The following is a 21,577-nucleotide window of genomic DNA, read 5'->3' as shown; positions in this document are numbered from 1 at the left end:
TCAATACTGCCATTAGGGTCTATGTTTTCCTTGTTTAACGTGACATCGCCTCCTGCAAATTGTATAAACACCATAGTACCAGGGACGGGTAGTTGTAAGCATCTAGGCCCTCAAGGTATGTTTCGGTGATTAATGACAACCGTTATTGTGACTAATGAGTTTGTGCAGCTTAAAAGATCATTATCGCTCATTTGGTCATATGTCAAAAGAGGCCCCTCAATTTCGGTCATTCAAAAAGGCGATCTCGGCTTTTAACTTATATGTCAAGGCTAAGGATCTTTCTAGTCCTAAGTGTCACAAGGTTGAGAAGGACACTTAGGTTAGTATAGGTTTTATAGTTTTGTAGTGATCGCACTATTAAGAGGGGTTCATGAGTTAGTAGCTTGATCAATCTTGAGTTGGCCCTAGAAATATTACACACTCACTCAAAAACAGCAAAAGATGGTCAATAGAAGTCAACACAACTCTTGGAAGAAGAAACAATCAAAGTCACATTCGAATCCAAGTCAAAACAGCTGAAAACAAAGAAAATCAGTAGCACCGGTTGAACCGGTGCTCTAGCATCGGAGCATCCGATGCATGGCGGAAGGACCGATGCCCTGTCGGTCTATCTTCTCTGGATGAAGGCAGACATCAAGTAAAGCACCGGTTGAACCGATGGTCAAGAAGATAAGCACCGGTGCAATGAAAGCCCTTTGTTCCAGAGAGCATGTTTTGATGGATTTCAACCTCTCTTCAGCACCGGTTGAACCGACGGTTCAGAATCAAAGCACCGGTGCAATGAAAGTCTTTTGTTCCAGAGAGCATGTTTGGTGGACTCCAACTTCTCTTCAGCACCGGTTGAACCGACGGTTCAGAATCAAAGCACCGGTGCATTGGATGTACTTTGTTCCAGAACGCTTGTTTGAGTTGATCAGCGAACCTCTTCAGCACCGGTTGAACCGATGCCCCTACGGAGCATGCACCGGTGCAATGACGCAAGCGTGGATACTGTGTCAGAACTTCAACGGCTACTTCTTTGACACAGAGAGACCGGTTGAACCGATGCCTATATTTTCTATATCGTCGGTTCTTCCGGTGGTCACGGTTTCTCTGCAGAAAACTTCCAACGGCTATGTGACCTCCTCCACTCTATATAAGGGTACTCCCTGGTTCATTTCAGTTGCCTTTGACACCTTGAAAACCTGAGGCCACCCTTGAGAAGAAGAGATAGAGCTTTGAGCAAAAGAGAGAAGATCTAGTGCTTAGTTTGTGCTTTAACCTTGAAGAACTCATCCATTGCAAGTGTAGCAAGTGTGCTTGAGCTAGGGCCAACTGAGTGTAGGTCAAGTGAAGGCTTAGGAACTTGTTACTCTTGGTGTTTGGCAGCACCTAGACGATCTTGGTGATCGAAGTGTTTCTCGCGGAGCTTGCCAAGGATTGTGGGAGCCCGGAGAAGAAGATTGTACGTGGCTTGAGCTCCACCACGCCGGGATGGTGAACGGAGACTCTTAGTGAGCGCCCAAGTCTCGGTGACATGGGAGGTGACAAGACTCTTAGTGAGTGTCACAACGTGGATTAGGGGTGTGTGCCAACACATCGACACCACGGGAAAAATCCGGTTGTCTCTTGCACTCTCTTTCATTTCAAGCACTTACTTTCATGCTTTCTTTCATGTGCTTGACCTTAGAGATCATAGCTTAGCTCTACCTTGCTTAGTTTCATATCTTTGTTAGCTTGTGTAGTTTGCTTTGTTTAGCCGGTTGGTGAATTGAGCCTTACTAGCCTTGCATAGGTTAAGGTTGTTTTATTGCTTTAGAATTTTGAAAAAGGCCCAATTCACCCCCCCCTCTTGGTCCATCGATCCTTACAATTGGTATCAAAGCCTCGTTGCTCATTTGGATCATTAGGCTTCACCGCCTAGAGCTATGGCCAAGATGGGAGGTTCGCCGCCTCACTTCGAGGGCAAGAACTTTGCCTATTGGAAAGTTCGTATGGCCGCATACCTTGATGCGATTGCCCCCGAAGTGTGGTTGGCAACAAAGACCGGGTTCACCGGAACTCCCACCACGGAGCAATTAAAATGGAATGCAAAGGCTAGAAATGCAATTTTCGAAGCCATTAGTGAGGAAGTCTTTGCTAGAGTAAATGGCATGGACTTAGCAAGTGATATATGGAAAGAGCTAATTGAAATTCATGAAGGCTCCACAAAAGTCCGTGAACAAAAATATCACTTGTTTAGAGCAAAATATGATTCTTTTAAAATGCTTGCTCATGAAAATTGCAATGATATGTATTCCCGCTTGAATGTCATTGTCAAGGACATTAATGCTCTTGAAGTTTCCAAAATTGACAGTGGCTCCATCAACCGCAAGATTCTCATGCTCCTTCCGAAGCCCAAGTACAACATTATCAATGCTATGCTTCAAAAGGAGAATCTTGATACAATGGAAGTGGGAGAGCTTGTGGGCGAAATTCGCGCTCATGAAATGAGTATCCTTGGTATGACCGAAGAGCCAACAACAAGCAAGTCAATTGCTCTCAAAACCAAGGCTAACAAATCCCGCAAGCTCAAGATGGTCAAGCAAGAATCAAGCTCAAGCAATGAAGAAGAGGATAATCATGAGAGCTCATCCGATGAAGAAGATGATGGAGAACTTGCTCTCATGATGAGAAAGTTCACACGCTTGAATGACAAGATCAACAAGAAGGGTTTCAACTTTGACCCCAAAAGAAGAATGTTCCGGCCATGGGGAGATGTCAAGAACAAAACTTGCTATAATTGTGAAGAAAAAGGCCACATCTCTCCCGATTGCCCCAAGCCGGACAAAAGGAAGAAGGACAACAAAGTCAAACATCGCCATGATTCAAGTGATGATGAAGAAGATGAGAAGAAGAACAAGAACAAGAAGCTTGGGAAGAAGAAGAGCCATGACAAGAAGACCAAGCTCTTCCCAAAGAAGAAAGGGCACACCAAGAGAAGCTTCTTGGTGGAAAAGCAAGAGTGGGTGACCGATGTCTCATCAAGCGAAGAATCAAGTGATGAAGAAGACATAGTCACCATCGCCCTCACAAATGAAGAACCATCACTACCTCCACCTCCTATGTGCCTCATGGCCAAAGGTAACTCTAAGGTATGTGAGAGTGAAAATGATAGTGATGATGAGCTTGACCCTAATGAGTTTGCTAACCTCATTAATGAGTATACATCCGTCATCAAGAGGGAAAAGGGCAAAGTCAAGATTCTTGAGAGCACTCATGCCAAGTTAGAGCTTGCCCACTCCGACTTGCTTGGCAAGTACAATGACTTGCTCAAAAAGCACAATGAGTCACTTGTACTTGCTAAGCAAGTTGAAGAGAGCCACAAAAAGCTTAAACAAGAGCATAGGGAGTTGGCTCACAAATATCAAGAACTTGAATTTGCCTATGAAGCAATTGACCCAAGTCTTGAGAACTTTGCTCATGAAACTATTGAGAAGGTCAATGCTTCTACTTCATGTGATGACCTACTCATTAATGCAAATGCTACTAATGCTTTGCCCAAGCTTGCACCTTCTAGGGAAAAGGAATTGATGGATCAAGTTGCAAGCCTCAAGAGTAGTGTGGAGAAGCTCTCAAGAGGAGAATACATCCACAAGGAGATTCTCTTCAACAATGCCCGTGACTATGGCAAGAGAGGTCTTGGTTCATTTCCGGAGCCAAACATAGCTACTACTCCTTCTCCGGAGATCAAGATTAGCTTCATCAAGGAAGTTGGATCATATTGCCAACATTGCCAAGTCACCGGGCACCACACTAGGGAGTGCACTTTACCATCACGTCCTCTTCCTAAATTACCCAAGAATTACTCTTCAATGTTTGAAAATAACCATTTTCTCTTGAGTAAAGTGAAGGGCAAGGTGAAGGCCAAATTCATTGGCAAACTCACTAAGGAGTCAAAGAAGAAGCTCCCCAAGCAACTTTGGGTCCCAAAAGCTCTTGTCACACATGTGCAAGGCCCAAAGCTTGTTTGGGTTCCTAAAACTCAAAAGTGAATTCTCATGTGTGTAGGTGAACTACAAAGCCGGTGGAAAACATTGGGTACTTGATAGCGGTTGCTCTCAACACATGACCGGCAATGATAGCATGTTCACCTCTCTTGAAGACCCCGGCGATCATGAACATGTCACCTATGGTGATAACTCAAGGGGAAAAGTTTTAGGTTTGGGTAGAATAGCTATCTCTAAAGATTTATCCATTTCTAATGTCTTGTTTGTAGAAGCACTTAGTTTTAATCTTATTTCTATTGCTCAATTGTGTGATCTTGGACTAACGTGTACCTTTGACAAGAATGGTGTTGTAGTAACTCTTGAAGAAGACAAGTCAATGGTATTCACGGGGTTTAGGCATGGCAACATCTACTTAGTGGACTTCTCTTCAAAGCAAACAAGTACCATGACATGCCTCTTCACCAAGTCTTCTCTTGGGTGGCTTTGGCATAGAAGAATTGCTCATATTGGCATGAGCAACCTCAAGAAAGCTCAGAAGAGAGGGATGATCACCGGCTTGAAGGATGTCACGTTTGACAAGAACAAGCTATGTAAAGCATGTCAAGCCGGGAAGCAAGTTGCAACACATCATCCCATCAAGACGATGTTGTCTACCTCCAAGCCGCTCGAGCTACTTCACATGGATCTCTTTGGTCCAACTACATACAAGAGCATTGGTGGTAACCTCTATTGCCTAGTAATTGTTGATGATTTTTCACGTTACACTTGGGTTATGTTTCTAGGCGATAAGGGTGAAACTCCGGAAATCTTCAAGACTTTTGCAAGAAGAGCTCAAAGGGAGTATAACTCCCCAATTGTGAAGATCCGGAGTGACAACGGCACCGAGTTTAAAAATATGAAGATTGAAGAATGGTGCGATGAAGAGGGCATCAAGCATGAGTTTTCCGCCACCTACACGCCTCAACAAAATGGAGTGGTGGAAAGAAAGAACAAGACACTCATCACCCTAGCAAGAGCAATGTTGGATGATTATGGCACGTCCGAGAAGTTTTGGGCGGAAGCAATCAACACGGCGTGTCATGCATCCAACCGAGTGTATCCCCACCGACTCCTCAAGAAAACTCCATATGAGCTCATCACCGGGAAGAAACCAAATATATCATACTTTCGAGTCTTTGGTTGCAAATGCTTCATCTACAAGAAGAAAAGGCTCGGTAAGTTTGAAAGTAGATGTGATGAAGGTTTCTTTCTTGGTTATGCATCAAACTCCAAAGCATATAGAGTATTCAATCAAACCTCCGGGTTAGTTGAAGAAACATGTGATGTGGAGTTTGATGAATCTAATGGCTCCCAAGAGGAGGTTGTTGGCTATGAAAATGTAGGTGATGAAGAGATTGATGAAGCTTTGAAGAATATGTCCATTGGGGATATCAAGCCGGAAGAGGTGCATAAAGGCAATGATCAAGGGGGAGGACCTTCCTCATCTACACCAAGCACCTCCAAGGCACCCCAAGTGGATAAAGATCAAGAAAAAGATGATCCACTACCTCAAGAAGATGTGCCAACACCAACACCCCAAGTCCAAGAACAAGAAGAGCAAAGTGTTCCACAACAAGTACAAGTCACACAAGATCCACCCCAACAACCATCCACGCAAATACCGCTAGTGAAGCATGGTCGCATCTCCAAGGATCATCCAATTGGTCAAATCATTGGTAGTCCTTCCAAGGGAGTAAGAACTCGCTCTAAGCATGCTTCATTTTGTGAACATCACTCGTTTGTTTCTTGTATTGAACCCACTAGCATAGAGGAAGCGCTTGAGGACTCGGATTGGGTGATGGCCATGCAAGAAGAATTGAACAACTTCACCCGCAATGAAGTTTGGGTCCTCGAAGCTCCTCCAAAAGACAAGAACATCATCGGCACCAAGTGGGTCTTTCGAAACAAGCAAGATGAACATGGGGTGGTGATACGCAACAAAGCAAGACTTGTGGCAAAAGGGTTTTCTCAAGTCGAAGGTTTGGATTTTGGTGAAACCTTTGCTCCGGTCGCAAGACTTGAAGCTATCCGTATCCTTCTTGCTTACTCTTCACATCATAACATTAAGTTGTATCAAATGGATGTGAAAAGTGCATTCTTAAATGGTGTTATTAACAAACTTGTTTATGTTGAGCAACCTCCCGGGTTTGAAGATCCGAGGAATCCTAACCATGTTTATAGGTTGCACAAGGCACTCTATGGGCTCAAACAAGCTCCAAGGGCTTGGTATGAGAGGCTTCGTGACTTCCTAATCATGCAAGGCTTCAAGATCGGGAGGGTGGACACCACGTTGTTCACAAAAGACGTCAACGGGGATCTTTTCATTTGTCAAATTTATGTTGACGATATTATCTTTGGCTCAACTAATGATTTACTAAGCCATGAGTTTGCTACCATGATGTCTAGGGAATTCGAGATGTCCATGATTGGAGAATTGACCTTCTTCCTTGGTTTTCAAGTCAAACAAATGAAGGAAGGGACATTCATCCATCAAGAAAAATATACTAAAGATATCTTGAAGAAGTTCAAGATGGATGAGTGCAAGCCAATCAAGACACCCATGGCAACCAATGGGCATCTCGACTTGGATGTGGACGGTAAACCGGTTGATCAATCCCTCTATCGTTCTATGATAGGGTCTTTGCTTTACCTTACCGCATCTAGGCCCGATATAATGTTTAGTGTGTGCTTGTGTGCCCGCTTTCAAGCTAACCCAAAGGAGTCACACCTTTCGGCTGTGAATAGGATCCTTCGGTATCTCAAGCACACCCCTAGCATAGGCTTGTGGTACCCCAAAGGCGCTAGTTTAGATCTCTTGGGATACTCGGATTCGGATTTTGCCGGAAGCCGTGTGGATCGCAAGAGTACCTCCGGGGGTTGCCACTTGCTTGGGCGTTCTCTAGTTTCTTGGTCAAGTAAGAAGCAAAATTCCGTGGCTTTGTCCACGGCGGAAGCGGAATATATAGCGGCCGGTGCATGTTGTGCCCAAATCCTATATATGAAGCAAACCCTTTTGGACTTCGGTGTGAAACTAGTTAGGATCCCGCTCCTTTGTGATAATGAAAGTGCCGTAAAAATTGCCAAAAATCCGGTTCAACACTCTCGCACAAAGCACATTGATATTCGCCATCACTTCTTGCGTGATCACGAAGCCAAAGGAGATATATCACTACAAGGTGTGAGATCCGAGGAGCAATTGGCGGATATATTCACAAAACCTTTAGACGAGAGTACTTTTGTTAGGCTAAGGAGTGAGCTTAACGTTCTAGATGCTTCTAACGTCATATAATTGTCTTGTCATATAGATGCATTTCATATGTACATGAGCTAGGGGCTTGTCTAACCTTGTCAAGATAGTGATGAACATGGGTCTTGCATGAGCCGGTGGTCTTGGTTTTGCTCATGGCATGAAGAAAGGTTCATCATGAAGAAGCTTGACGAGGGTTCAAACTTGACAAGATAGATTTAAATTTTGCAATGCATGTGCTTGTCATATAGAATGCATCCATGTTTAATTTCACGCTTTGCATTGGCATTGCATCTCGTTAGTAGCATCACAAGGGAGCAAATCACACTTCGAGAAAGATATTCATGCTAAATATGATATATCATCTCTACAAGGGTGATAAGATCAATGTTGTGCTTTCATGCCTATTGAGTCACGTTCTATCGAACTTAAAGTTTCTATCTCTAAGTTCATAGGCAAAGTGGCTCATACATTTGGTTTTTGTGTTTAAACCTCGCTTGGATCTTAATTTGCCTAAGTTAATATAAAAGCTTGCGAGCATTTAGTTTGAGTGTTTGAAGGGTGAGGTTGTCTCTCGAAAATGATCCAAAACTGAGTGTTTATGGCTTTGGCTTTAAGTTTTTGGATCAGAAGTAGAGTTTGTAGTTCAGCAGAAAATTTCTTTAACCACCGGTTAAACCGACGCCTTGCTTTTCATCTCATCGGTTCAACCGGTGCTTAAGTCTTCGTGAAAAGGTTTCTGCAACGCCTCTGGAACAACCTCCGGCCGTTACTCCGATGGATCACCGGTGCTTCCGATGTATGGCGGATAAACCGACGCTTCAGCATCGGTTCAACCGGTGCTACTGCGTAGAGTAAATGGGCCTTGCATAGCCTCTGGACCTTACTCCTGCAGATACACCGACGCCCATCGGATGTTCCGGTGCCTCAGTGGCGGATCTTCCGGTGCCCTTCTGACCACGTTTCAATCTCGTTCAGATCTGGTCAAACTTACACCGGTGATTACACCGACGGTCTTTTCTCTGCACCATCGGACCTTCCGGTGCTTAGGGTTGGCGGGCCCGTCCGTTCTGTTTTCACTTAATCCTTCCACGGGCCCACTCGTCAGTCTCACTCCTGTTTCTCTTCCTCCTCGCAAAACCGCCGCCTGCACCCACGCCCGTACACCGTGCCGCCGCCGCTCACGCGCCGCCTGCTCACCACTCCAAGACGCCGCCGCGCCCGAAGCTCTCCACTACGCCGCCGCCCGCGCGCGACCCCACCTCTCCTGCGCTGCTGCTCCGCAGTCGCTCGCGCGCCCGCGCCGTGCCTGCACCACCTGTGCGCCGCTAACCACCAGGCCGCCGCCATCCAAGTCCTGCGCCGCCGCCTGCAGCGCCAGCACGCACACTCCAACACACGTGCAGCCTCCCCTGCTCCGATTAAGCCTCCCACGCTCAAGCATTCAAGATTGATTTGATCCATCCACCCTTTGCTTAGGCGCCCTCAAGGTGCTCGAGGAATTTCCTCTTAGATTCTTTCTTCGATTTCTTCCCTGATTTGCAAGGGTATGACCTTTACATCTTGTTGCAAAGAGAAATTCCTTTGTATATCATCCTTTGCACATGTGTTTACATATATCATTCCCTTGATCACACACATAAGAATCTTGTCACCTATCTTTGCACATGCTCACATAGTTAAATCTTTTAGCATGTCATCGATATCAAGGCTGCTATCCACTAGAATTCATGTTTTAGGCTCATATCCCATCATACTACTTCTATGACAGATGGCAGGAGACAAGAAAGGCAAGAGCAAGGTGGTTGTGCAGAAGAAGAAGAAGCGCACCCGCGAGGACCGCGAGCGAGAGCAGGCTGAGGCAGTGGCAGACGCAGCTGACAGGCAGGGCTCACTCAGGATCAGAGAGCCTCAGGCTCAGGGGGAGCCACAGCAGCAGTTACGTCGCTCAGGACGTACTCAGACAGCTCAGGCCACACCTGAGTCCCGCTCACGTCCACGGACTCGAGGTGGTGGCACTCAGAGGGGAGCAGGCCATGCACAGCAGCAGCAGCACACCGGCAGTGACACTCAGATAGGAGGTCAGGACAGTGGTGAGGAGCTGCCCGAGGTTGAGTTGTTTGATCTCAGGGGCATACCAGGACCAAGGGTCAAGAGACTGCGTTATGTGACCCCGGAGCAGTGGTTTCCCGAACAGAGGGATGTCGGAGTTGATCGTCGTTTTTACACTCTGCTTCAGGAGTCTTTTTACCACACCTACTGCCAGTTGGACATCAAGATTAGTGAGCACAAGATGCTCCACTGGGTAGCTATGCGTGTAGCAGCAGGTGGGACTCCAGTGCTTCCTCTCTTTGAGAGATATGTTGGATTGCCTGCTCTACTCAGTGAGAGGTCCAGGTATATTCGAGAGTGGGTTCGAGTCTTCTACGCCACTCTGTTTATTGAGGAGGACCGGCAGTTTATAGACTTCATGTTCCAGGAAAGGCACTATCGCTTGACCCGAGCACGACTGGCTACCTATCTTGGAGTTCAGATTGCCGAGGAGCCACACTTCATACACTATCAGGCTTATGGCAGCACGGTACCTCCTCGACGTCCTCACGAGTCTCACGTTCCATCTGATGAGGAGATCAGTGTTCTGTTTCAGCAGCCTTTCCTACCTGGCACACCGAGGACTCCGGACAGGCTGACTCCCATGGCACACACTATCCATCTAGCCTTGAGGAAGAGCTTGTTGTTTCGGATTGGATACAACGAGGGGATCACAGCTCTGCAGCAGTGGCTTCTACTTTATATCATGACAGGTCGTGACTTTGACCTAGTCGACTTCTTTATCTGCGAGCTAGAGGATGTGATTCTGGATGGCATGACAGTTCACCGTCGGCATCCGTTTGCTCATTGGATCTGTTGGATTCTGGCTCAGCTAAGTCAGAATGAGCGTATGGATGAGCTGGAGCACTCGAGGACACAGTTCAGTTTTTACTCACCAGCTACTCCTCGAGACGGTCGTCGTGGCTCGAGAGGCCAGCGCCGAGCACAGCGGGTTCTGGATGAGCGTTTCTTGGCTGAGGGCAGAGTTGCAGATGATCCGACAGCAGCCGAGGACGCTTCACTAGCAGCTGCAGAGGCTCAGCTCCCACACTACCTGATCACTGACTCAGAGGACTCGGAGGATGACGAGGACTTCATTCCCACTGTTACCGTCCCTCGAGGAGCTCATGATGATGAGGCAGGATCTTCTGGTGCAGCACGAGCCCCCGCTCCTCCAGTCTCCACCGCTCAGGTCACTCAGCCAGATGCACTCGCTGCTATTCTTACTCGGCTCTCAGATCAGCAGGACAGATTTGCAGCAGCTCAGCTGAGCATGCAGGCCGAGCAGGCTCGCCAGCAGGAGGCCCAGACTCTGGTGCTTGAGGGGATTCGACAGCAGCAGGAGGCCATGAGGTTACAGCTTCAGCAGCAGTCCCAGATCCAGCAGCAGATGTTTACCTTCTTCTCGGGATGCTTCGGTCAGCTGTACCGACACACTGGACTGCCAGAGCCTCAGCTCCCTACACCCCAGCAGCTCCAGTTCGACCCCACTGCTCCTCCTCCACCTGCTGGCGGATTCATGCAGACACCCTTGTCATCTTTCCCGGTGTCACCACTTCTACCGACCGGGTTGTTTGCCAGTCCTGTTCCTACTGCTGCCCCGGTTCCTGCTCCACAGCCTAGTGTCTGGACAGCCGAGCAGCGTGCAGAGTTTCATAGACAGCAGCAGATCCTACACCAGCTCCAGCACCCCTCGGCTCAGTCACTCACGTTCGACTCTCCTTCTCAGCCCGAGGTGCTCCGTCCGTCCGTCGTGCGCCCCACTCAGCCAGACCTGACTCCCGTCACGTCTGCTCCTCCGACGGACTCCACGATCGTCGCCGTGCCAGCTTCTACCGCTACACCAGCTACTTCTGCTGCTCCGACGACTCCGGTCGAGCAGAAGTCTTCTTCGGTCGACGACGACTGGACAGACGACGACGCCGACGACTCCGCCGCTCAGTTCTCCACCGGACCCAGCCGGAAGACCCCGCCTTCTCCAGCTCAGGATTAGATCGCCTTCCTTTTTGGTGCTTTGTTGCCAAAGGGGGAGAGGTGTTAAGGGGGAGGGTAGAGTTAGGGGGAGGGTAGAGCTAGAGAGAGAGCTCGTAGTTATCAGGACTTTGATTCTTTGTATCACATTTGGTGTTAATTCATGGATATGTACACTTTGTCGCTTGAGTATGCCGTGCTTTGAGACATATCTATGAATTTCGTTTGAGCCGTTGAGCTCTTTGGTCCTTCTTTTCGAGTTCGCTTGTGTTTATCTAGCTTTATCTTTCTTGCTCTCTCGTTATTTATGTTTGTGTTGTCATCAATCACCAAAAAGGGGGAGATTGTAAGCATCTAGGCCCTCAAGGTATGTTTCGGTGATTAATGACAACCGTTATTGTGACTAATGAGTTTGTGCAGCTTAAAAGATCATTATCGCTCATTTGGTCATATGTCAAAAGAGGCCCCTCAATTTCGGTCATTCAAAAAGGCGATCTCGGCTTTTAACTTATATGTCAAGGCTAAGGATCTTTCTAGTCCTAAGTGTCACAAGGTTGAGAAGGACACTTAGGTTAGTATAGGTTTTATAGTTTTGTAGTGATCGCACTATTAAGAGGGGTTCATGAGTTAGTAGCTTGATCAATCTTGAGTTGGCCCTAGAAATATTACACACTCACTCAAAAACAGCAAAAGATGGTCAATAGAAGTCAACACAACTCTTGGAAGAAGAAACAATCAAAGTCACATTCGAATCCAAGTCAAAACAGCTGAAAACAAAGAAAATCAGTAGCACCGGTTGAACCGGTGCTCTAGCATCGGAGCATCCGATGCATGGCGGAAGGACCGATGCCCTGTCGGTCTATCTTCTCTGGATGAAGGCAGACATCAAGTAAAGCACCGGTTGAACCGATGGTCAAGAAGATAAGCACCGGTGCAATGAAAGCCCTTTGTTCCAGAGAGCATGTTTTGATGGATTTCAACCTCTCTTCAGCACCGGTTGAACCGACGGTTCAGAATCAAAGCACCGGTGCAATGAAAGTCTTTTGTTCCAGAGAGCATGTTTGGTGGACTCCAACTTCTCTTCAGCACCGGTTGAACCGACGGTTCAGAATCAAAGCACCGGTGCATTGGATGTACTTTGTTCCAGAACGCTTGTTTGAGTTGATCAGCGAACCTCTTCAGCACCGGTTGAACCGATGCCCCTACGGAGCATGCACCGGTGCAATGACGCAAGCGTGGATACTGTGTCAGAACTTCAACGGCTACTTCTTTGACACAGAGAGACCGGTTGAACCGATGCCTATATTTTCTATATCGTCGGTTCTTCCGGTGGTCACGGTTTCTCTGCAGAAAACTTCCAACGGCTATGTGACCTCCTCCACTCTATATAAGGGTACTCCCTGGTTCATTTCAGTTGCCTTTGACACCTTGAAAACCTGAGGCCACCCTTGAGAAGAAGAGATAGAGCTTTGAGCAAAAGAGAGAAGATCTAGTGCTTAGTTTGTGCTTTAACCTTGAAGAACTCATCCATTGCAAGTGTAGCAAGTGTGCTTGAGTTAGGGCCAACTGAGTGTAGGTCAAGTGAAGGCTTAGGAACTTGTTACTCTTGGTGTTTGGCAGCACCTAGACGATCTTGGTGATCGAAGTGTTTCTCGCGGAGCTTGCCAAGGATTGTGGGAGCCCGGAGAAGAAGATTGTACGTGGCTTGAGCTCCACCACGCCGGGATGGTGAACGGAGACTCTTAGTGAGCGCCCAAGTCTCGGTGACATGGGAGGTGACAAGACTCTTAGTGAGTGTCACAACGTGGATTAGGGGTGTGTGCCAACACATCGACACCACGGGAAAAATCCGGTTGTCTCTTGCACTCTCTTTCATTTCAAGCACTTACTTTCATGCTTTCTTTCATGTGCTTGACCTTAGAGATCATAGCTTAGCTCTACCTTGCTTAGTTTCATATCTTTGTTAGCTTGTGTAGTTTGCTTTGTTTAGCCGGTTGGTGAATTGAGCCTTACTAGCCTTGCATAGGTTAAGGTTGTTTTATTGCTTTAGAATTTTGAAAAAGGCCCAATTCACCCCCCCCCCTCTTGGTCCATCGATCCTTACAGTAGTGCAATTCAGCGAAGCGCAGCTTGTGGCAGTGAACTATTCATTTTGACTGGTAACTGCAATAACAGGACTTTCGTATATAAATCTATTTAGAGCGACCAATTATATATTTCACAAGGATGCAAGTTGAAGCGAACTTCATTAGTTACCTCCATTGGTGGTGTTATGAAGGTCTCCAAATGGAATGTGATCACTGTTCTTTTTTGTCAGATCCATACAATCTGTCCTCGAATATGCTAACCTGGTAATTGAACATTAACTAATCAAACCAGTCATATTAGCTGGTTTGTTGACACTGAATACAATCAGCAATTAAGCAATAGACCATAGACCACTTCACTGAAATTCAGCCTTCAGCATTGCCTTCCAATTATTTGATCTGCATCTTAGTATAAAAAGGAATTGTCTAAAATATAAAATGCATAGGACACTACCACGATAGAATAGTACTACAACCATGAAAAGCTAGACTGAAAGTAAAAATGATAAGAGTAAAAATTATACTGAACTCATCATTTTTCCAGTGCACTGAAGTGCAAGCATTACTCAAATTTATTCTATTTTCTGAGCATCATATACACTATGTACGTTGTTTCAACACTTAAAACGGAAGTCACCAAAGTCTCATACTTCGTACACATAATTTGGACTACTTATATATTGGAAAATGGTTACGAGTAATGTTTGACACTGGAATGCAGTCTGCACAAAAAAGCAACGTATATTATCTGGTTAACAATACATAAAAAATCAAACACTGGATTAACACATAGGTACTCAAAAATATTTGTCAGTTAAAGTTAAATAGTACGTATGGCTGATGACAGCAGTAGATTGTCCATGTAATTTAGAGAATCCAACAAAATAATGTGCTTACATAGGAATATCAAAATATTGCAGCCATTCAGAGAAACAAATTTAATGTACTCTAACGTACATTATTCACTGTAGTCCAGGCCTCCAGAGCATGCTCATCAAAGAATGATAATCCAATCTGATCATAATGCCTTGCAGTATAGGGCATACATCTCAATTTGATCAAATTCAGGTAACCTTAGCTAATCAGATCATGTGTTTGTTAAACTAAATATTGGGTAATCATTTTGGGTTAAGACTCATCTTCCTCAATTACATAAACAAATTGTCACCTAAGCTTAACTATATTCGTTTAGAATAGGAACCATCATGTGTAAAGTGGGTTCCATAAACATTTTCCAGAAAATGTGAGATGCAGATAAAGCTCTACAGTTCAATATGAAGAAACGTGAAGCAATGCCAAGTGAAGTTAGAAAAGAAACTGGCACCTGACTCCATAAAAATACCATGGATATTTTCATGGATCAAAATACTGAAAGTGGATTACAACTACTGGAAGTAGAATGCACTGAATGGAACAAATACTGAAAATTACACGCAGCTGTAACAAAAACTTAATGTCCTTGTCAACGTTTATAGATATGAGGAGGTGTCACATCTGCAGACATCAAGATCTAGGTGATAAAAAATTGTATCAGACATCAAGCACCATTTTTTTCAAAATATTGGACCAAACATTAAGCACCAATTGTTTCACAACATTCAAGAATAAGCAAGGATCTAAGCATGACAATGTATTTACTGCAAAACTCAACTTGGAAACCTAGATGATGTGACAGTTAAATAAAAGGCACATTATCCTATCAATAGGAACTTTGCAGCCTTTCCTTTTCAGTTTTGTAGGCCAATTTGGCTGCAATTAGAGATGCTTAGCACCTTAAGATGCTTAGCACCATAAGAGTTCTACTCTAAAAAAAATTATCTTGTTTTGTTAGGCCTCGACTTACTGCATTGGTAAACTGTCATTTAGATCACTGGTATTTGCCATTCATATCACAACTGCATTCTGTAAAGTGCACGTGATTTCAAAGGAATATATGCATTACAATCACTACTTGAAAATAAAAACCAACCTCATAGTTCACATTGCATATCAGTTACCAGATATGAGTATATCAGCAGAGACACTCACGAGATAAAGATGACATGGTTGGCTACTTCAAATTATATGGCAATTGATACCTTAACCTAACCAGGGCAATTAACATACTCTAACAGATCAGAGCAGTGAAAAGGGGAACGTAAGCGTGTGCTCACCAGAAGCAGGATGCAGATGCAGTTGGCAGCGATGGGAAGTTCGGCCAGAGCATGCATGGCGGTGGTGTTCTAGGCCAGCAAGGATGCGGTGCTTCATGTGTGCCTCATAGCAGATCAGGACTACCAGTACCTGTCGGAGCTTCCACCTTACTTTACCCAGCACTATATTCAAGATGTAGCACTAACCGTGATTAATACAAACATGTCAAAATTTCAAGAAAATAACCAAACAGATCGTACAAACTACCAAACAAATCAGGTAGTACCGAGACTGTCAAATGAAAATGTACCACCTGAATCATCTGATTCTCCACAAGGAATCACCGTTAATCAGCTTTGCACATGAAAATGATACACCACCACTGATAACTTCCACCTCAAAACAATTCAAATCAAGCAACCCCAGGTACTCGCCCGGACAAATTCTCTTGGCGCAACACTTGGAGTGATTGAGGCAAGGTAGAACTGCAAGCACCACCAAATCAAATAGGCTCAAATCAAAACATCTCCATGCATTCACGAAAGAAACAGCCGGCACAAATAGGGTAGGGTTGAGCACTTGAGCTGCAGATGCAATTACCAGGAAGCAGAGGTCGGGCGCACTTGTCGATGCCCAAGCTTTGTCCTTGAGGAAGAGGCAACACAATTCCCAAAGGTTGATGCTTGGGAGTGGGTGCAGCCCCTATGGCGCGGGCGGAGGAGGCAGGGGCGCAAGGGCCCGCGATGGCGCGGCGTGGCGGCGCGACGGCCCGCAACGGCGCGAGGGTCTGCGACATGTGGCGGGGGAGGACGGACGGAGATGACGGGAACTGCGGGACGGCGCGAGGGCCAGCGAAGGCAAGGCGGCGCGGCGTGACGGCCCGCGACGGCAAGGTGGCGCGGCGTGACGGCCCGCGACGGCGCAAGGGTCCACGACGTCCCACGACGTGAGGTTGGGGAGGATGGACGGAGACGACGGGAAGTGCGCAACGGCCCGTGGTGTGGCGTGGCGATGGCCGATGCAGCGCAGCGGGGACCGCTTGGATCGACGACGCTAGGGAAGAAGCGAGCCCATGCGGAGCAGCGGCGACGCCGTGGAAGGAAACGCCCGAGCGGAGGAGGACACACGCTGCGGCGGGCGAGCGGGCGGGCGGAGGTGGAGGACGCGCGCGATGGCGGGCGGATCCTCGAGGGACGGAGCGGCGGCGCGATGGGCTAGCGATTGAGTCGCACGTCTGGCTCGCGATGGAATGGGGGATGGGGGAAGGGCATGGGATTACCGGCGACGGACGCGGCCCTGTGGGGGGCGTGCGCGAAGCATCGGACGATGGGAATTGGCCGGGGTTTTTACATTTTTATCATTATTACGGATGACGCTAATCAGATTATCACTCTTAGAATGACACTTACAACTATATCAGTGGAGAGTAGTTTGACTTATATTTTTACCACATTTGCTGATGTGGCACGCCACGCCAGCCCCATGCGCTAGCGCCCGGTCAGCAGGCTTGGATGAAATGTCCTTTGCCCCTGACCTGTTCCTCTCTCCCTCTCCGATAGCTGGGTTCCACAGCTTATCTCACTTCCACGTGGACCCCACATGTCAGCTCTATCTCCTACCTCCAGCACCAAAGCCACTGCCGTAGTCGCACGGACGGGGCTGGCCTTGTTATGGCATTTTGCCCGTGGCGCGCACCATCGTCGGGTCTCGGCCGCGGACCTTCACGCCTCGCCGGCAGTCCACGGCCACGGCCACCCACGCCGCCGGGGCCGAGCGGGGTAGGGCGGCGAGAAGAGCTCGCAGGCGGTTGCGAGCAAGAGCGTGTCCGTGACGAGCAGGCTCGCGAGGAAGGGGAGCAGCCACCGGAGGTCACCAAACGTCCGCGCAGGGCCGGAGCTGAGCCCCAAATTCTTCCTCATTCCCTTAGCAAGTGCGCATTCCTCCCCCTCTAGCTCAACCGATGCTCAGTGGATCCCATTCTTCAGAGTAAGCAATGTCCTCCGGCGATGTCTCGATTGCAAAGGAATTGGTCATCACGAGAAGCAAGATCTGCACCCAGATGTGCTCAGAGGGGAGCGGAATCCTCAATCATGAAATTCCAAGAGCGATTGTGCTCACCGGCGGTAGCAACGACCGGGAAGAAGGCTTCCTAGAGAACTCGAGCTCCCGCTCGCCGCAAATGAGTGCACCGGCAAGCCCGTGCTCCGTACGAGCAGCAAGTAACCGCGTCACCGCGTCGGCGTCGCGCGCTAAGACCCTGCCCTGGCGGCGGTCAAGGAGGTCGTGCTCGCGTGCCGCTCAGCGCGGCTTGGCTGCGCCCCGGTGAACTGGTTCGCGGTGGCGGCGGTGGCCGTGGCCGTGGGCTGGCGGCGAGCGCGCGAGGGGCCGCAGCTGAGGCTTGACGGGGGTGCGCGCCGTGGGAAAAAGCTTTGGTGCTAGAGGTAGGAGATGGTGCTGAAGCGTGGGGCCCACATGGAAGTGAGATGAGCTGCGGGACCTAGCTGTCGGAGTGAGGGAGAGAGGGGAGCATATCAGGGACAGAAAGGACATTTCACTGAGCCTGCTGACCGGACGCCAGCATTTGAGGCTGGCGTGGCGTGCCACATCAGCAAATGTGGTAAAAATGTAAGTGAAACTTCTCACCGCTGGTATAGTTATAGATGTCATTCTAAGAGTGATAATCTGATGAGCGTCATTCGTTATAATGGTAAAAATGTAAAAACCCCGAATTGGCTCGACGCCGGACGACGAAGGACAAGAGTGCCGCGAGGTCGGACAACAATAGACCACGATAGACCACGGGACGAAAGACGACTGAAAAGAATGTCACCCTTAGCCTCTTTTTAGTAGTAGAGATAGTGTTTGCTAAGCATCTAGATATAACATATGTCTAAATACATAGCAAAATATATGAATCTAGAAAAGTCAAAACGATCTACATTTTGGAACGGTGGGAGTATAACACTATTTTTGAGAAAAGAAATTTCGCATGTATGAAGTACTAAATAAAATCTATTTGCAAAACTTTTTCAGAGATGAGTGTAACTTTTTAATGACAGCAATTAATCAATGATTAGCTACAATAACAATCCTCTAATCACGTGGTCAAAGGTCTCATTAGATTTTTCAGGTTTCCAAGCGCAGGGTTTTGGAGTTGGTTTTGTAAACTACCTTTATTTAATACCTCTAATTAGCGGTCAAAGTGTGTTCTAACCCATTCGAGAGAAGTACCAAATAGAGCCATTTCCTTTGCAAATTGATGTTACCTATATTCATATTCATGATGGCACCGAGTGTTTTCTATCTTTTTTTTAAATTGCAAAAGGATCCCAAGTCCAAGGATATTTTTCAAATGTATTTTAAAGCAAAACACCCTTATTAGTCACTAGATGCATGTACGGCACGCACATGCCACACGGCCTAAGTGTACATGAGTCACGCATGTGTCTTAAGATCTTTATAAGAAAAATTTATATTATTTATAGAGGGGGTGCTATTTAGAGCGTTGGGTGCTGGATTGTTATCCAGCGCCCCCCCCCCCCCCACGCTAGCCCCCTACCAGAAACCAGAAATTTTTTTGTTCAATCGGAAAAACCCATAAACAGGGATTTGAAACCGGAAAATAGAATCTTGAAACTGGAAAATTTTGTGTTCAACCGGAAAAAAACATGAACAGAGATTTGAAACCGGAAAATGGAATCCCCAAATTGGAAAATTCTTTGTTCAACCGAAAAAACCCATGAATAGAGATTTGAAACCGGAAAAGATATTTCTGTAACCGGAAAATTGTTATCTCAACCGGAAAAGAACAATCCGAAACCGAAAAAAAGTATTCATGAAATCGGCAACTTTTAACCTTAACCGAAAAAGAACATGATACACCTCTATTCAGGGATCTGGAACCAGAAAATGTATTTCTCAAACCGGAAAATTGTGTTTTGCCCGGAAAATTATCCGAAATAGGCTGAAACACGAAAACAAAAATTCAATAACTGTAAATGTGTTATTGCAACCAAAAAATCAAAATTTGTAACAAAAAATTTATGAATATATCAAGCATGTTGGACTACATAAGAAATCCATTTGCCTCAGAAAGAGTATCGACCGTGGTCGGAAAATTAAAATTTCTAATAAGAAAATTATAAATATATCAAGCACGTTAGGTGTGGGATGACACTGAGGCTAAATAAGTTATTCAAATTGACAACATGGGTAGAAGAACGTTGACTTTTTTGCAATAGAAAAACAAAATAAGGTGGAAACGAATGATTATTTGTCAAGGTTCCTATTGATGTCTTCTAATACCTCCGTTGATTTCTCTTAGGTTTGTTTGGACTTGGCTGTCGACTTTAGGAGCTTTATTTTTCGGTTGCAGAATGGATGGCCATAACTCAGCTAAATTTTCCAGTCAAACAGAATAATTTTCGGTTTGAACCTCCTAATTTTTCGGTTGCAGAATGGATGAGTTAAATTTTCTGGTCACACAGAATAATTTCCGGTTTGAGCCTTTTAATTTTACGGTTGCGGAATGGATGCTTATCTTTTTCCGGTTTAAAGAAGATTTTTTTTGGTTTTGGGATCATATTTTTCCGATTTCGGGATTGGAGGAGCGTGTTGAATAACTTATTCAGCACCCTGGGTGCTAAATAGAGAATATATTATTTATAGTAATTATATACACACAATAAATACGTAATTTAACCACTTAAGGCCCATGTGCTAGCGAAGACGGTCGTGATACATCGATGTGTGTCGGAGTGTTTAAATTTTGGATTTTAATTTAGAAATATTGTTAGATGATGAAGTATTTGTATAAACTTATATTTTTAGTTCCTTTTCATTTTGAATTTTTCATTCATCGATAATACTTGGTGTAATGTTAGATTATCATGACAATTGACAACGTAGATCTTTTCTTGTTCCTCTACTCACGCAATGGTTGCAGATCAACAAGTAGCTCCGCCGAATAACATAATGCAAAAAAATAGTACATATTTATATTATACAATTGTTATGCAAAATCAAATGGAACGGCCCAGTCAAGTTTGCGATTCTGACATGATATTCATACCTTTTTAATATAGCAATGTTAGTGATTGCCAAAATAATCTCCAAACCTCAGAACTATCAACGTTACTGCTTCCAAAACTCAACATGCTAAATATTCTGGTAGCCTACTCACTGGACAGGGGTCACATGCCAAAGCCGTAAACATGTGAAATTTATGTACGCACGTGTTTCATTATTTGACAACTTGACATCCAGTTGGTAAGTCTTTCGAAATTTAACACTGAGGCTCCCCATCTGGTCCTCCCCAACATGAATCTCTTGCTCCACATCCTGAATAGTAGCACGATCATCATCTTCAATCTCTCATTTGCCAAATCAACGCGACCCCATGCCTCATCGTCTTCCTCCTGTCTGAGGCGGCGAGCGGTGAGCGGGGGACGGCAGCACGCAGAGGCAGAGCGGGCCGACTGGAGCAGAGGCAGCGCGCGGTGGCAAGCCACGTGTGGAGGCCGTCCTCCCCCGGGCTCCTGCTGCGCCGTTGGGTCGTCCTCTTCAGAGCCGGCAGCCACTTCCTCAACGAGCTTCCACCCGAGCACGCACGACGCACGGGTGCGAGCGGAACGGCGTAGGTGCGGGGGTGGGTGCGGGCCGATCCATTGCGCCGGACCAGGGTCCAGGTCGCGGGCTCCCGCTGCGCCGCCGGGTAGTCCTCACCACGGGCTCCTATTGCGGCGTTGTGCCGTCCTCGTTGAAGCCGGCAGCCACCTCCTCGGCAAGCAGACACTCGAGCATGCACGACGCACGGGTGCGACTGTGCAAGCGGAACGGCGCGGGGGTGGGCGAAGAGGTGGGCGAGCACCAAGCGGCAACCAGTCCGAAATACGGGTATAAGGCGGGTATGTGCGCAGAGGGGGAGAAAAACAATTGATTTTGAGCAAAAACATCCTCCAACTCGCAATTTTTATAAGTCTACTCTCCCTCCCATTCCCCTCAACCCCGATAAACGGGTCCACCATGAGAGATACGGTGGG

General features: G+C 46.6%; 1 long non-coding RNA gene across 2 annotated transcripts; it reads right to left on the bottom strand.

Moving 5' to 3' along the window:
- Positions 1 to 13,421: 13,421 nt before the first annotated feature.
- On the bottom strand, positions 13,422 to 16,820 carry LOC120666817. Of its 2 annotated transcripts, XR_005671872.1 has the most exons (4): positions 16,137 to 16,820; positions 15,850 to 16,021; positions 13,573 to 15,718; positions 13,422 to 13,479 (listed from the first exon to the last, which is right to left on the bottom strand). It is a non-coding gene; the product is annotated as an uncharacterized LOC120666817 (long non-coding RNA). The 2 variants fall into 2 exon arrangements; XR_005671871.1 differs by having other exon boundaries at positions 13,573 to 16,021.
- Between the last annotated feature and the right edge of the window lie 4,757 nt (positions 16,821 to 21,577).

The sequence above is a fragment of the Panicum virgatum genome, chromosome 2K, assembly GCF_016808335.1.
Source record: "Panicum virgatum strain AP13 chromosome 2K, P.virgatum_v5, whole genome shotgun sequence".
Taxonomy (NCBI): domain Eukaryota; kingdom Viridiplantae; phylum Streptophyta; class Magnoliopsida; order Poales; family Poaceae; genus Panicum; species Panicum virgatum.
The sequence above is the reverse complement of the archived record's forward strand: the minus strand, read 5'-3'. Positions and strand labels throughout refer to the sequence as shown.